Source organism: Mus caroli, unplaced genomic scaffold (assembly GCF_978045245.1).
Source record: "Mus caroli unplaced genomic scaffold, Mus_caroli_1 scaffold_11, whole genome shotgun sequence".
Classification (NCBI taxonomy): Eukaryota; Metazoa; Chordata; class Mammalia; order Rodentia; family Muridae; genus Mus; species Mus caroli.
Window position 1 is genome coordinate 60976989 of NW_028227266.1, and position 13734 is coordinate 60990722.

Here is a 13734-nt window from a genome sequence, read left to right on the forward strand (position 1 = left end):
GTGTGTCCTTCCTGTGTGTGTGTAGGTGCTGGAGGAAGCCAGACCTGCTACATCCCCTGAATCTGAAGTTTCAAGTAACTGTGAGGCTCCTGATGTGTGTGGGTGCTGGGAACAAAACCCAGGACCTCTACAAGTGGAACACATGCTCTTAACCACTGAGCCATCCCTCCAGGCTCCTTACAAGGTACTGTTTTTGATTTAGATTATTATTCATGATGTTTACGTGGGTCTGAAGCTGGGAGTTGAACCCAGGTCCTTGATAAAAATTCACATGGTTCTTTAAGTTCTCTCCCTATGCCCTTTCCTTGGTGGGGGAAGATACCTAGTGTTTTTGTGAGATTTGTGGGAGCTGGTTCGTGAAGTAACTGTGTTAATCCCATGCTTCATGTTTGGTACCATTTATTTCTCTCCACGTATTGCTTATCTTTAAATTCATTTTGATTTTAAAATTTAAAATGATTATTTATTTTATGTACACCATTGCTCTCTTCAGACACACCAGAAGAGGTCATCACACCCCCTTGCAAATGGTTGTGAGCTACCAAGTGGTTGCTGGGAATTGAACTCAGGACCTCTGAAAGAGCAGTCAGTGCTCTTAATCACTGAGCCATCTTTCCAGCCCTCATTTTGATTTTTAAAGTAATTGTAGATAATATGATTTTTCATGTCAGGAATGTATAACCATTGCACTGTGGGTGAATGTTTATGAATTCTGTAATTATCTCCTGGTTAGTAAAAATAGAACAAATTAATTTTAACTTTGTTTTTGTATGAAAAGGGCCTATTTTAGTCATCTGTAGTTTCATACACACTTGGATATATGAGACTTTTGTCTATATAATGAAGTGAAACAGAATTAAATCCAACTAAAAATACAGATATTTGAAATATACTACAATTTGTTTTTGTGAGCCTATTTGGGTGTCTCTTCATGGTATACTTCATCAGGTACTTACAATGTGACTTTAGTGGGACTGGAAAGATGTTTCAGTGGTTAAAAGCACTTGCTGCACTGCAAAGGACCCTGGTTCAGTTCCCAGTGCCCACATGGCCACTTACAACCACTCCCAACTCTGGTGTCATCTTCTGGCTTTTAGGAGTAGTACCGGGCAGGCAAGCGGTGCAGGCAAAACATTCATACACATGAAATAAAAATTGAAGGGTTCTCGCAGGCCCAGGTTTTTCAAGACAAAGTTTCTCTGTGTTGCCCTGGCTGTCCTGGAACCCACTCTGTAGACCAGGCTGGCCTTGAGCTCAGGTCCTCCTGCCTCTGCCTCCCCAGTGCTGGGATTAAAGGAGTTCATTACCATGCTTGGCCCAAAGTAAGTAAATCTTAAAACAAAACAAAACAAAACAAAACAAAACAAAACAAAACAAAACAAAACAAAACAAAACTGCCAAACAACAACAAAACCCTGCAGGAAGCTAGCCTGGGCCTCATCTGGGGGGTGAGGGATGGAGGGAGGGGAGACAGAGTCTTGGGTTACCCTGGCTGGCCTTGAGCTCATTTTGTCGCCATGAAGGATGGCCATAAAACTCTCATCCTCCTGCCTCCACCACACAAGGTCTAGTATAAGTGTGTACGGCATGCCTAGTTTATGTAGTACTGGGGTGGAAGCCAGGGCTTCCTGCACACTGGGCAATCTGCTGACTGTTCTATCCCCAGCCCCAGCATGGATCTCTTGACGGCTCTTGGGATCTGTGTGCTGTGAGTCCTGAGTCCAGGAGTGCACTGAATTTCCATCCCTGATGGCTGCTGATGGCACAGGCCTTTGTCTTTAGACAGAGATAGACTCAAGACACTTGGAGCAGCTCCCAGGAGCGCCTTTATTACACACACACACACACACACACACACACACACACACACACACACACACTCCCATGATGCTGAGATGCTGATCTCCCGACTCCTATAACACTGAATACAACTGGAAAGCAACATATCACATCCTCTGGGGAAGTGGTATCAAAGAATCTTTGCAGCCCAAACACTTATTAAAAGTGGAAAGTTTAGAATCATTTCTGGAGACTGAAAGAGATTTAGCATTCCTACATTTACCTGACACCATAACTCAAATAAAGTAAGAACAGGCACTGGCTGCCCAAACTCCAGCCATGCCGATAGCATTTGGAGCAGCTGGGGTTGGAGTGCAAGGGGCAGACTGCCTGCTTGCCTGGCACACAGAAAGCCATGGCTTTCATTCTCAGCAATGAATAAACTAGGCATGGTGGTGCATACTTAACAATCCCAGCACTTGGGAGGTGGAGGCAGGGAGGCAGCCTGGGCTACTTGCGATCCAATTATCCCACCACCACCACCACCACCACCACCACCAAAATCTTAGTGGGAAGTCTCAGTAGGCAAAGGGGTTTGTTACCCCACAAAGGTCAGAAGACAGAATATATGCTGCAGGGTTACTCTCTGACCTTGTGCCTATGTTTGCACATCACACACACACACACAGAGTAATACATTTTTTAAAAATGGAAAAGATGCTGCTTTGAATCTTGATATTTAAGCAGTTCAGTCCCTGAGAACTGTGAGGATGTCAGAGAGTCAACGCCACTGAGCCTGTAGGGAGATGGAGGACTTAAAAGACAAATCCCCATTCCAACACAGCTGGCATCTGTGCTGTTGCCCTCAGAGGGGACAGTGGATTTCCTCGCTGGTTAGCCATGGTGCTGCGCTTCTGTTGGCTTGATATGGGGGACCCACATGTGAGGCGGAGCTGTGGGATTGCAGTTTTGAAATCACAGCATGTGTGGTCAGGCTTAAGGGATGCATTCATCTGCTGTCCCTTGATACTTCATAATAACAAAATGAAATCTGTCAGAGGCTTAAGAGATAAAAATCAAAATATCAAAACAACAAATGGATATGGGAGCCTCTTTGACTTTGGGAGTCTGTGTATGTGTGCTTGTGTACGTGTGTGTGAATGTGTGCCTGTGCCTGTGTATGTGCACGTGTGTGTGTGTGTGTGTGCGCGTGCGCGCATGGGCTGCCAGATAGCTTAGTAAAGGAGCTTGCTGCCAAGCCCAGTGACCTGAATCTGATTGCCAGACTTCTATGGTGGAAGGAAAGACCCACGTCCCTTGGGCTGTCTGTCTGTCCTCTTATCTGCACACACATGTGTGTGTGCTTTAGCAGGTGAACACAAGCACACATGCACACTCACATATTGACTAAATAAATACAGTAAAAAGAAAAATATAGGTAAGATATTCATATCATGTAAGACAATGCCTTGAACTTGGTAAATGCTATTGACTTAAATAACATTCCAAATGCTATAAATTGTAACACATGTTGTTATTTTATATTCTAAGAATAAAAAAGCATGATGGGCCTTTGATGGCAATCCATCTTCATTTCAAATATGCCACGGAGTGAGGAAGCACACGTCTTCAGCCTGATGAAGCGAGGGATCTGGGTACCAAAGCTTCCACTCTTGGTTTCTCATTGAGAGAAATATATCTTGGATGTTGTTCTGGGTACAGAGAGGGCCTTCTTTCTGTTTTAAATGGTGACACAGTAATCCACTGTGTGGGTAAGCAGTGAATTATTTAACTAGTCCTCTGTTGTTTTCCAGGCTGTGACTGCTACGGATGAGGCTGGGATGTGTTCTCTGTGGCCACGTTGTCTGGCGAGCCAGCTGCGATGCCTGGATGATTCATATCCAGACTTGGCATCCTGAGGTCAGCAAGCATATGAACTTGAAACTTTCACACCTCTGTTAAACTCAAGTTCCAAAATTCAAGTCTTGCTTCTAACCATGGATCAAGAATGTTTAACTGGGGAGGGGTGTCTCATGTAGCCTAGGCTGATGTCAGACTCACTCTCTAGTCCAGGATGCCTTTGAATTTCTGATCTTTCTCTCTCTCTCTCTCTCTCTCTCTCTCTCTCTCTCTCTCTCTCTCTCTCTCTCTCTCTCTCTCTCTCTGTTTTTGTTTTTGTTTTTTTGTTTTTTGAGACAGGGTTTCTCTGTGTAGCCCTGGCTGTCCTGGAACTCACTTTGTAGACCAGGCTGGCCTCAAACTCAGAAACCCACCTGCCTCTGCCTCCCAAGTGCTGGGATTAAAGGCGTGGGCCACCACGCCTTTCTCCATACACCAGTGGCAGGATTACAGGTGTGTAACCACGGTTGCTTTAAGCAGTGTCAGGGACTGAACTCAAGATTTCGTGCATGCTAGACAAGCACTGTACTGAGCCAAATCTCCAGCCTGTGAATGTTTGAAAAGAAGTATGGCTGGAGAGATGGCTCAGTGGTTAAGAGCACTGACTGCTCTTCTAGAGATGCTGAGTTCAATTCCCAGCAACCACATGGTGGCTCACAACCATCTGTAATGAGATCTGATGCCCTCTTCTGGTCTATCAGAAGACAGCTACAGTGTACTCATCATATATATAAAATAAATAAATAAAATCTTTAAAAGGCTGGACCTAGAGGGAGAACAAGTGTATGGTAGAGGGTTGGCTCAGACACCAGTAACTGTGGATCAGGTCGGGTGCTTTGACAGGCATTTTAGCCCTTACCTTCTCTGCCTTCCTTCTTTCCTCACCCTTTCCTTCTTCCTTCCTTCCTTCCTTCCTTCCTTCCTTCCTTCCTTCCTTCCTTCCTCCCTTCCTTCCTTCTTCCCTCCCTGTCTTGGTTGTTTGTTTATACACATGGTCTAGCTCTGTAGCCCAAGCTGAATAACCCAGGCTAAGCCCGGGCTTGCAATCTTCCTGCCTTAGCGTCTAGAGTGCTAAGATCAAATGACATGAACTATGACGTCCATCTCATGGCACCGTCTCTTTTTAGAAAACTGTCTTACAAAAGTGCTCACACAAGCGGGCAAGGCACATGTATTGATAAAAGTTGGCAGGAGGTGGAAGGTACCTGCTCAGAACTTCAGAGCTTTACAGATACAAAGCTTCCAGTCTCATGGCACTGTGGGGTAGGGGCTACCAGCCCAGTTTCACAGATAGGGAAGCTTGACATGCATAGGGTGAAAGTACCCCAGTGAGAGAAGCTGTGGAGCCGGACGCTCAGCAGCTCCACACTCTGCAGTGCACACACACACAGTGTTTTGAAATGGTGTCAAAAATAAAAAATTCCAGGCTCAGTGGTTAAGAGCACTGGCTACCCTTCCAGAGGACCCAGGTTCAATTCCCAGCATCCACATGGCAGCTCACAACTGTCTGTAACTCCATTTCTAGGAGATCTGACATCTTTACACCAATGCACATAACTTAAAAATAGAAAGGGAGGGCTGGTGAGATGGCTCAGTGGTTAAGAGCGCCGACTGCTCTTCCAAAGGTCCTGAGTTCAAATCCCAGCAACCACATGGTGGTTTACAACCATCCGTAACAAAATCTGATGCTCTCTTCTGGAGTGTCTGAAGACAGCTACAGTGTACTCACATATAATAAATAAATAAATATTAAAAAAATAGAAAGGGAGTTGGTTACTATTCTCATAAAACTGTGCTGTGGAAAACAGTGCAGCCGTAACGAAGAATGCAGAAAATCTACATGTGGGGGCTGGAGAGATGGCTGAGAGATTAAGAGCACTTGCTGCTCTTGCAGAGGACCCAGGTTTGGTTTCCAGCACCCATGGGAGACTCACAGTCACCTGTAACATTTATTTATTTCCTATGTGTGGGTGGGTGCATGTGTGTGTGTGGGGTGGTGGTGGTGGTGGTAGGGTGCTTGGGTGTGTGTGTGAGAGTGCATGGGGATGTGGGGGGAGTGCATGGGTGTGTGTGGGTGTGTGGGTGGGTGCGTGGGTGTGGGGTGGGGTGGGGTGTGGGTGGGTGCATGTGTGGGGGTGTGTGGGGGTGTGGGGGGTGCATGGGGGGTGGGTGGGGGTGGGTACATGGGTGGGTGGGGGTGGGTACATGGGTGGGTGGGTGTGTGGGTGTGTGTGGGGTGGGTGCATGGGGGGGTGGGGTGTGGGTACATGGGTGGGTGGGTGCGTGGGTGTGGGGGGTGGGTGCATGGGTGGGTGCATGGGTGCACACATGTGGTGATGCTCACATGAAGACCAGAGGGCGTCTCTGTGGACCTGGTTCTCTCCTTTCACCTTTGCATGGGTTCCTGGGGATGCAATTCCTGTTAACAGGCTTGTTGTGCAAGTTCCTTCACCCTGTGAGCCATCTTGATGTCCTGACAAAAATTAAAAATAAATAAATAAATAAAGGGATGGTTGAGTGTATAACTTAGCAATATACAGCTTGCTTAGCATTTCTGAGGTCCTAGGTTTGGTTCTTAGAAGCACAAAAGGTCCAAAAATTCTTAAGGAACCTTTTTTTAGATAGAGACTCACTTTGTAGCTTTGGCTGAAACTCGTTGTGTAGACCAAGCTGGCCTTGTACTCACAAAGCTCTGACTGCCTCTCAAGTGTTGGGATTAAAGGTGTGGGCCACTAGGTCTGGCTCATAAACATCAATTTAAAGGGGAGCTGCAGGACAAGTGGACCTCTTTCCCCACCCCACCCCCTCCCCTCTCCCTCCCAGCCCAGCCCCTTCCTCTTTACAGCCAGTCTAGGCTTTGAACTTGGGAGATAGAGGCACTTTGAGGCTGTGAATCCATAGACACAGGGCATAGGGTAGGACTCAGCCACTGCTCAATGCAGGATAGCCCCCAGCTTCTGACAGAAAGGGGAGCTTATTGATTCAGGAACCCAATCTTAAAAAGCAGTAAATACTCTAACAGGTCACAACTGTTCTTGCTAGTCAGAGTGTGTCGGCCAGGATGTGGGTTTTATGCATAAAAGGAAGGCAAGGCTTGGGGCTGCAAGCTTTGGGCAAGTTCCCTATGTAGCCATGGGCCAGCAATAGTCTTTCCATTCTGTTTTAAGAGTGTGCATGTGTTCTATGGTGGAATTACCTAACTACAATAACTGTTGATATTTTTACTTATTAACCCCCTTTTCTGTTTTTGTTTGTCTGTATTGAGACAGTCTCATAGTCAATTATATACGTATGAAATTGGTCACTGGATAACAAGTTAGGAGGCTCATCCCCAGGAAAGACTATTACTCTCACTTTCAACATTTCTCAGGGGCCTGTAGTTCTTTGTCTAGGGGTGGGGCCCCATGAGATTTCCTCCTTCTATGCTATTCTGTCTGTTGCTGTTGTGTTTGTTCAGGTCTTGTTTAAGCAGCCATGTTGGAGAGACTTTGTGAGTGTAGTTTCCCACCATTTCCAGGAGATACAATCTCACAGCAGATTTCCTGACCCTCTGGCTTTCGCAGTCTCCCTCCCTGCCTTCTCTTCCAAGATGTTCCTTGAGACTTCGATGCTGGCATTATGTTATAGATGTATCATCTGGGGCTGGGTACCCCATGATCAATTATCTCTGTATTTTAGCTTTCTCTTTATTTCTGGGATAGGGCCTTATGTAGCCATTTGGGCATACCCAATCACCAAAACTTCTGTAGTTTGTTTTTGTTTAGGACAAGGTCTCCCTATACAGTGCTCGCTGGCCAGAAATGTGTGGTCTAGCTTCACGTGTCTGCTTCCTGAGGGCTGCGATCACAGCTATGATCACCAAACCTGGCAAATCAAGTATTTTTTAGTACTTTTGTGCATGTATGTATGTGTGTGTATTCATGTATGTGCACATGTCTGTTTACATCTGTGTGTTCATGTGTGTGCACATGATATGTGTGTATAAGTGTGTGTGTGTGTGTGTGTGTGTGTGTAGGCCAGAGGACTTAAAAAAAAAAAAGATTTAGCTGGGCGTGGTGGCGCACGCCTTTAATCCCAGCACTCGGGAGGCAGAGGCAGGCGGATTTCTGAGTTCGAGGCCAGCCTGGTCTACAAAGTGAGTGCCAGGACAGCCAGGGCTACACAGAGAAACCCTGTCTCGAAAAACCAAAAAAAAAAAAAAAAAAAAAAAAATTTATTTATATTTGATGTTCATTGGTGTTTTGCCTGTATGCATGTCTGTGTTACGGGGTCAGATTCCCTGCTACTGGTGTTCTAGATAGTTGTGAGCTGCTGTGTGGGTGCTAAGAATTGAATCCAGGTCTTTTGGAAGAGCAGTCAGTGCTCTTAACCACTGAGCCATCATTTCAGGCTCAAAAGCAACTCAAGGGAGAAAGGGCTTATTTGTTTATCTTTCTTTTCTTTCCTTTTCTTTTCTTTTCTTTTCTTTTCTTTTCTTATTATATCTAAGTACACTGTTGCTATCTTCAGACAAACCAGAAGAGGGCGTCAGATCTCATTACAGGTGAGCCACCATGTGGTTGCTGGGATTTGAACTCAGGACCTTCAGAAGATCAGTCAGTGCTCTTAACCGCTGAGCCATCTCTCCAGCTCCCTTGTTTGTTTTTCAAGACAGGGCTTCTCTGTAACCCAGGCTGGCCTGGAACTCAGAGATCCACCTGCCTCAACCTCACTAGGGCTGGGACTAAAGATATGTACCATCACCACCCAGTGCTGTTTTCTTTTTAGAATTATTTTACTTTTTTTTTTTTTAATTTTTGATTTTTTGAGACAGGGTTTCTCTGTGTGGCCCTGGCTGTCCTGGAACTGACTCTGTAGACCAGGCTGGCCTCGAACTCAGAAATTCACCTGCCTCTGCCTCCTAAATGCTGGGATTAAAGGCATGTGTCACCATGCCCGGCCTTTATTTTACTTTTTAAACTATGTTTATGGGTATGGCTATGTGCAAGCAAGGGCAGGTGGATCTCCCTTGGAAGTCAGAAGGGGATGTTGGATCCCTGGAGCTGGAGATTCAGGCAGTTGCTCAGCTGCCTGAAGTGTTTGCCTCTGAGTTATCTCTCCAGCCTCACTTGGTTTTTGAGACAAAGTTTCACTTTGTCCTGCAGTTTGCAGATCAGGCTAGCTTTCTGCCTTTGCCTCCTTTGTGCTGGGATTACAAGCGCATGTCCCCATGCCTTTTGTGTGTGGGGGGAGTGTTCTTGGAACGTAACTCAAGTTCTCATGCCCACTCAGCAAGAACTTGGCCAACTGCACCATCTCCCAGTCTCCCAGTCTCTTGGTACATTTTCATCCCTTAGACCTTTCTGTCAGTCTTGTAGTGATTGAAATGCTCTTCTTAACTGATTCACATAGGATGCGTTTCTTTTATTATACACCCCTCTTGTATGAGCATTAAAAAAAGAAAACCAGTAGCGAAATTGATTGGTGATAGCATCCCTGAGACTTCTCCCGTCTTGCAAGCTGCTGCTTCTGTACTGCTGTGGCCCAGCTTCTGTGGCATCCACATTTCTGTACACAAAGCTGTGCTCTGTGTCAGCAAGAAGCTGGAGAGGCATCCTTCCTCCAAGGTCACTTCTTTTGTGTTCTTTGTAACTCTCCTCCTTGGCTGGCACTGACTTGCAAGTGCAGGCAATTACAGGCCCTCAAGATCGCTGCCTGGCTGGTAGGATGATGTCCAAGAAGGGACAGGATGACATCTAAGAAGGGACATGAGGGTCAGAACACAACTGGGTGAGGTTTGTCTACTAGCTGCTAGACTTCAGCATGTAGGAAGCCCTGGATCCCATCCCCTGCACTATAGTAATGGGACATGGTGGAACATACATGTGATCCCAGCACCGAGGAGACAGAGGCAGGAGAATCCAAAGTTCAAGGTTATCTTCCACTACATAATGACCTTGGGCCATCTTTGGATACCTTAAGACTGTCTCTTAAGAGGTGGGGTGGGATGGGGAGAAATGAGGCTCCTGGAACCAGACAGAGTATAGGACACATGTTTGCTTGTGTGCATGGGACGTAGTGACCAACAGCCCTTAGGGATATAGATCATATTTTCTTCTTCTCTCTGGAAACGGAGCCTCAGAAGAGCGAAATAATTTGTGCAGCCCACTGGGGGAAGGGCTGCCATCCTGCTGTGTCAGGCACAGTGGGTCGCTTTCTCCTTCCCCTTCCTCAACACAGTTCCCCCTTCCTGACCCTTGGAAACCTCACGGGGTGCTCCAGGGTAACAGCTTGGGGTCCTGGTTCTCCAGCCACCCCAGTAGGGGTGCCGGTTACGATTACATCACTGAATAAACGTATGTTTCTGTGACTCATCCTCTCCCAGAACTGCAGGAAGCTGAGGCTCTCAATCCTTCCCCGGTCCTTCTGTGGATCTAGAGCCACTAGCCTTACCGTCCTCCCGCAGGGCACTCTGTTCTCTGAGTACCCTCCACCAAAGCGGAACATCCTTCCCACTTCCTGCCCACACCTGGGTTCACACACGGTGCTGTGGGGTGGGTCTTTTTCCTGAGAGAGGATCTTCTCTTCTCTTTTGGAGACAGAGTCTTGTGTCTGGCCTCAAGCTTGTTATGTAGCTAAGGATGATCTTAAACTCCTGGTCCCCCTGATTCTGTCTTCTGAGGCTTCGGATTATAAGATATACTTTCGTGGTAGCTAGGAGAACTGCTGGGCGGGGGCTTTTCCAATAGTTCCCAAGCTCGCTCTCTCCTCTCCTCTCCTCTCCTCTCCTCTCCTCTCCTCTCCTCTCCTCTCCTCTCCTCTCCTCTCCTCTCCTCTCCTCTCCTCTCCTCTCCTCTCCTCTCCTCTCCTCTCCTCTCCTCTCCTCTCCTCCCCTCCCCTCCCCTCCCCTCCCCTCCCCTCCCCTCCCCTCCCCTCCCCTCCCCTCCCCTCCCCTCCCCTCCCCTGTCCTCCCCTCCCCTCCCCTGTCCTCCCCTCCCCTGTCCTCCCCTCCCCTGTCCTCTCTTCTCCTCTTCCCTGTCCTCTCTTCTCCTCTTCCCTGTCCTCTCTTCTCCTCTTCCCTCTTTTTCCTCCCTCTCCCTCTCCCCTTCCCCTCTTGTGCTGTCACTGTGTATCCCATGCTAGCTTTGAACTTAGAGTCCTGGAAGAGGCTTTTTTGATGCCCATGAAAAATGATTCTCCTTCCTTTTCTCTCAGTCTCTCAGCTTCACACCAACGCTCCAGTCCTGCTCAGAAATACAAGAGAACGTCCCTGCAGTACAGGGCTCAGGGCTGTGTTTACGGATCTTAACACAGGGTCTGCTTCCCTGTGATCATTTTCTGCTGCTGCCCACATAAATTACCCCCAAATGAAGCTTATTCTGTAGATAATGCTAACCACAAACTCATAGAAATTCTCCTGCTTTTCTCCTAAGTGCCAGGATTATGGCTATGCACCGCCATGCCCATCTTTTTTCCCCACTCCTCTCCTCCCCATCTCCTTCCCCCTCTTCCTCCTTCTCATCTCTTTTGGAGGCAGATATCATGTAACCCAGGCTAGTCTCAAATTCACAATGTAGCAGAGGATGACCTCGAACTTCCGGTTCTTCTGCCTCTACCTCCCAAGTGCTGGCATACATCATACATCACCATGCTAGGTCTGTGTAGGGCTGGAGACTCGACCCAGGGCTTCATACATGCTAGGGATTAACTGATCTACATTCCTAGCCTCATGTGCTCACCCACTTAAAAAAAATAATGAATTTATTTATTTACTTATGTTGGGGTTGAACCCAGGACATGCTAGACAACAAACACTAAAGTATTGTTTATTTTATGTGCATGAGTGTTTTGTCTCCTTGTATGTTTATGCACTGTAGAAGGCATCAGATCTCTGGGACTAGAGCTGTAGACAGTTGTGAATGGCCATGTGGGTACTAGTTATCAAAGACAGGTCCTCTGGGAAAAGAGCCACTAAACCATGTCTCCGCCAAAACACACATTTTAAAAATTCTTATTTCTTCTTCTTCTTCTTCTTCTTCTTCTTCTTCTTCTTATTATTATTATTATTATTATTATTATTATTATTATTATTACTATTACTAAACAGTCTTATCATGGTTTCCTGGCTGGTTGGATAGTGCTGAGCCCAGGCTAGCCCTCCTGCCTCTACCTCCCTAGTGCTGGGATTGTGAGCATGTGCCCTTGCTGTACATTTCTCACCTCACAGCGGTGTGGGATAGAGGACCAGTAATGCTGGGTCCTTAGGAGGCGAAAATCAAGGGTTTAGCATCCCTGGATCTTGTCCAGAGGCTTTCTGGGGAGAATCCTCTTCCAAGCTCACTTGGGGTGTAGCAGAATTCAGCTGCTTGGGGTTGCAGGGTTTGTTCCTGTACTCACAGGCTGCCAGACAGGGTCTCGTCTTTGTTTTTGGAGTCTGTAGATCTCTAGGGGGCCGTTATTTGATCAGGCATCTGCTGGTTTGGAATCTCCTTAAGGAGCCAGGATGATGCTGGCTTAGCTGTTTGGGCACCTAAAACTGGAACTATTGCTGGGAACTCAGAGCAGGCTGCTGGGATGTGGAATTAATGGGCAGCATCTTCGTTAGATTCCGATCACTGTGATAAAGCACCATGACCAAAAGCAAGAAGTAAACGGTAATCCTTCTACCTTACAACTCTCGGGTCACACTGCATCGCTGAAGGAACTCGGGCAGGAGCCTAGCACCAAAAGTGATGCAGAGACCATGAAGAAGTGCTGCTTTCTGGCTTGCTCTTCATGGCTTGATCAGCCTGCTTTCTTATACAATCCAGGACCATCTGCTCAGGGACAGCACCACCCACAGCAGGTTGGGCTGTTCTACAGCAATCATTAATGAAGAAAAGCCTCACAGACTTGCCTACAGGAGGTACGTACCAGTCTTACGGAGGTGCTTTTCTAAGATCCCCTCTTCCCAAATGATTCTTGAAGTGGAAACTTATGGGTTTGGTTTTTTTTTTTTTTTTTTTTAGAGAGTCAGTTGTGTTGGATGGTGTTTTGCTGGGGCAAACACACGAAAGCGTGTTTTTCTGAAGTGGACACAGATGAAAGGCTAAGGCAGACTTATAAACGAGCATTTTACTGAATCAGACAACGGAGAGAGGATGTTCTGCTAAAGCAAACACATGAAAGGACATGTGATGAAGGATTCTTTACTAACTACACACATCTACTGGTCCTCCTTACATTGCATAGTTGAGCTGCATTTGTCAGGACTCCATAGAGAGAAATGCACCAAAAAACTACTGGTGGTGTGCTGCAGTTTCTTGCTGCTTCCAAGGGCTGATTGGCAGAGTGATGTCAGCTGAGACAGACTCATGTGCTGAGGTAAGACACGAGCTAAGAGGAGACCATGGAGGACACGGGAAGTTTGGAGGACGTATATATAGTTCTGGATAGAGCAGAGCTTGGCTTGCTAGTACAGCCAGCTGTGCAATGCTTTTTGGTCTCTCTCACTTGAGAGAGACACAGTTGAGAACTTCTCCTGGTGTCCCTCTGGGTCCCTCCTGCTGTCTCCTGTGGAATGGAAGCTGAGGCCTGGCTGTCTCTGTTAGGTAGTATCATCACTGCTGATTTGTTCTGCTATCCTAACTCTTCCACTCTAGTGGACTGCTAGTGTATCTGAAGTGTCTGGGAGTGGACCAAGCTGCCTCAGCTGACCTGTGAACTGAACTGCTGAGTGGAAGTGCTGGAAGAGGCTGAGAACCCAAGTCACAGGCAGTTGTGAGCCACATGGTATGGGTGCTTGGGAAACATCAGGTCCTCTGCAAGGGCAGCCTGTGTGCTTAATGAGGGCACCATCTCTCCAGCCTGAACATTTAATTTACATAATACATTTATTTTTTTGTTTTTATGTGAGCATTTGTGTGTGTGTGCGATGTGTGCAGATGCCTATGGAGGCCATAAGCGGGCACTAGAGCCCCTGAGGTTGGAATAATATGAGTTGTCAGTTGTCCTGTGTGGGTGTAGAAATCTGAACTCTTGTCTCTATAAGAGTAGCAAGCACTCTTAACTGCTGAGCCATCTCTCTAGCTCCTGAAA